We start from the raw sequence: 3,861 nt of genomic DNA, 5'->3' as shown, positions 1-3,861 counted from the left end.
AAAAAAAACATACAAAAAATTCCGCTTCTGCATCACTATTTCTATGCCGAACCTGACGTCAGAAGTTAAAAAAACAACAACTGTAGTGTACCTAGAAGTTTTCTCAGCGCGGCCAGTTGGAACCTGTGAGGCTGTGACGTTTTTCACAATAAGTTTCCCAAGGTCAGAGGGAAGGGGGCTCATACTCGTGACTGTGTCAGGCTGTTACATGAGTTGTAATGTCTTTGAGCTTTTATTTTATTATAGTGGGTGCTCTCTTCCGCTTTATTTGAATCTGCATACTGGCCAAGGCTGAATTTTTCTGATTTTTCTGACGTGATGCGACGCGAGTTTGTTTTTGTCGCCCTCTCGTCTGTCTGTCTGTCTGTCTGTCTGTCTGTCTGTCTGTCTGTCTGTCTGTCTGTCCTCTCTCTCTCTCTCTCTCTCTCTCTCTCTCTTTCTCTCTCTCTCGAGGATGGTGGGTGTGGGTTGGGGTCAGTTGCCACCTTTCCCCTTCGCCTCGTCATTCGTTAGTTCTTTGAGCCTAAATACCCCATACTGAAAAATTTGGTATAAAATATGTTGATATTTATTTGAGTTTGGGGCCCCAAAGACCTTTGAACTGCGCACTAGTCATCATCTCATTTCGCCCGCCTGAAAAAAAATGCGTCCACAAGCCGAAAATAATACGCAGCGAATGAATTAAGTACTTCTAAAAAAAATCATTTTGACGAGATTAACGAGTAAATTTCCTCTTTGAAAGCACAGAGTTCCCCACGTCGTATAGATACGGTAGTAAAACACGACGTACGGATAGGGTTAAGCCGTTTTTAATGCTCTGAATTCCCTTGTCTTGGCCAAATTCTTGACTGAAGTTAAGTTAGGTTCGGAGATTCCACTTTTTAACTGACATTTTAGTACCATTAAGAGCGATAAACTTGTGTACATCTCCAGACACCTGTCAAACTAGGTGGTTGATTTGTCTTTATTTCACTTACCAATTCTAAAGATACATGTATATTGCAATCCTGCTTTGTTCCTCATTAAGTGTATGACAGTGATCGAAAGACTCAATTCCAAGGCATCCATATTCATCCTCTCTCCGTTCTTGATGTCGAAGTTCAAGTAACTGAAGGAACTTTCTGTGAGGGCAAGACCATAAAATGTCAAGCAATTTTCGGCTGATCACTTTTAGATTGTCAACTTCCTACATTTAAGCGTGATACTAACTAAGCTGCCGTCGTTCCTGTATAGGAATCTACATGTAAATCTTGAACTTTTCCGTAAGAGCTGAAATGCAGGGGTCTTGTAGATGTCTTTAGGAGTTAAAAGTATACATAACTTTTCTTTTTTTAAACAAGGGTTTTATGCCCCTGTCAGCACAATTTAGATCATCTGGAAGACCCTGTCTGTTAGAGCCTAACTGGGCTGAGAGGAATACAGCGTTTCAGCAGAAAGATAGAGATTCTTGAAATAAAGTCTCCGCACACGGGAATCAAACTCGGGTCTTCTGTATGCGACGGCGAATGGCCTAACTGCTACACTACTGACACTGGTATTATTCAGAACTTGCAGAATGACAAAGAGGACAGAGATGTATTGGGATGTAAAGTGTGAATTTTATATTATGGTACCTTTTGTGCTTCGTGGTTGTGAAAGGGCCGGCCGAACTCTTATCTCTATGTGGTTTGCTACTTCTTTCCTATCAAACATCTAGCGTCCTTATCTCCCCTTCTTCTTTTTATGTTTGTTACTCTCTTGTAACTCCTCTAATCTTCTGGCGCTCATATGACCTTATGCAGTTGCGAGCGCAGTAAAACCTTTACTAAAACTAAGAGGACTGACCTCAGTGAATTCTCCTGGTTGTTCCGTGTGTTTGTGCTGCCCTTACTATGCTACTGCCTGAGTCATAGTCGAAGCGTTGAGCGTCGACAAGTAGATGATCAGATACGAGGGAAGCATGTTCTTCTTGGTGAAAATGGTGCACGATTCTGTGCCTCTTAAACAAATTACAGAGCCATTGTGACTGACCACATCCTCGTGTCCTTTCGATTCAAAATCTTAGCAGCTTAAAATCTGTCAAATTGCAAAGGGCAGTATTATTTTCCCTTTACATTTAACAATTCTATTTGCATTGTTTGCATTGGCCAATTTAGATCCTACAGATTCGATATGTCGTACAAGTGTGCACCCAGTATTAGATTATTGTTCAATATAGTCCTCTCAACCCTGTTCTGCAATCAGCCTTGCCTTGCAATGGCAGTGGTTCCCAGTGCTCAAATGTGTTATGTTTCTATTCAAATTTTAGCCAGTTTGGCTTCCCCCCCCCTCCCCCGCAAACACGCTTTCAACTTCAAAACTTTCTCTTCTATATAATCACCACTCGTTGTTTTGTAAAAGAAATATTTTTTAAAACTTTAATGGAAATGTTTTTTACGTCCCCGTTGACACATTTAGATCATTAAGGAGGCGGGTTTCGGTCATGCCCTTGAGGGACATCCTTGGCTGAGAGGGATGCAACATCCTAGTGGAAAGACTTAGATTGTCGACAAAAGATTCTCCCCGATCTGGAATCGGGAGGCGTCTATGCCGCCACACCATAGACGGCGGAGTGAAGAAACCAAAATGTCTTGAAAATCGTAGTTTGTTTGTTTTAGTAAGTGTTTTATGGCACTTGCAACACAATAAGGTCATATAAGTGCCGAAGATTAGAGGTGTTACAAGAGAGTAACAAACACGAAAAAGAAGGAGGGGAAATAAAGATGATAGATGTTTGATAGGCAAGAAGAAGCAAACCACACCAGGGCACCCGCCACCCACCCACAAAATCGTAGTTTTAAAAAAAAGTAAATGAAATTGTTTAGTGGTCTGCGGTGTAACAGTCAGGAGCGTCGTCGTCGCCCGGAGGATACGTGAGTTCCATTCCCGTGAAGGGAGAATTTATCATCCAGGTCTTTTTGTTAAGATGGAGTACCCTTCTTAACCAGACCTAGTAGTGTCGATAGGGGCATACAACTTCTACAACTACATTGTTACAAACGTTGAGTGGGTGGTTGGCGGGTGCTCTGGTGTGGTTTGCTTCTTCTTTCCTATCAAACATCTATCGTCCTTATCTCTCCTCCTTCTTTCTTGTGTTTGTTACTCTCTTGTAACACCTTTAATCCCCCGCACTTATATGACCTTATTGTGTTGCAAGTGCCATAAAACTCTTACTAAAACTAAAACTAACGTTTACCCGTAGATAGATTGTCAGCGTGTCGCCTTGGAAGCGTTATCATCAGTGATTGTCATCGGCGATAATATCTTCATGATAACTACTCAGTTACAGAATTCGCAGACTTGGAACACGCTTATCTACACGGACTACAAATCAAAATGGAAAAAAAAAATCTTTGAAATGTAAACAAAATATGAGCTGAACGCAAAGCATTGAGGTTCGAATTACATGCAGTTTTATTTGCTTAATGAATCTCTTCACAAATGAAAAGAAACCCCCAAAAAAATCTGAAGTAGAAGAATGAGAACTTAAAAACGTGTAATCAGCACTCTAAAAAGTAATACATACATGAGTAGAAACAACATTGCGATAACATAGTTTAAGAAGAGGAATTAAAACGTGCAAGTAAACTCTTGGAAAAACAAAATCGTAATCATTTCTCGCAATAGCAATTCATGAAGAGAGATGTAGAGAAGTGGAGAGAGACAGAGGATGGGAGAAGGACAGAGATAAAGTAAGACACAGACAAGAAAGAAAGAGGAAAGAAAGGGAGGAGGAGGAAAGAAGGAAAAAGAGGAGGAGAGGCACAAATACACATATTATAGAGAGTTGAGAGAGAGAGGGGGGGTAGAGAGGGAGAGAGAGAGAAAGAGAGAGAGAGAGAG

This window comes from Aplysia californica, unplaced genomic scaffold (assembly GCF_000002075.1).
Source record: "Aplysia californica isolate F4 #8 unplaced genomic scaffold, AplCal3.0 scaffold00309, whole genome shotgun sequence".
In the NCBI taxonomy this organism is placed as follows: Eukaryota; Metazoa; Mollusca; class Gastropoda; order Aplysiida; family Aplysiidae; genus Aplysia; species Aplysia californica.
Note: the sequence above shows the minus strand (reverse complement) of the source record.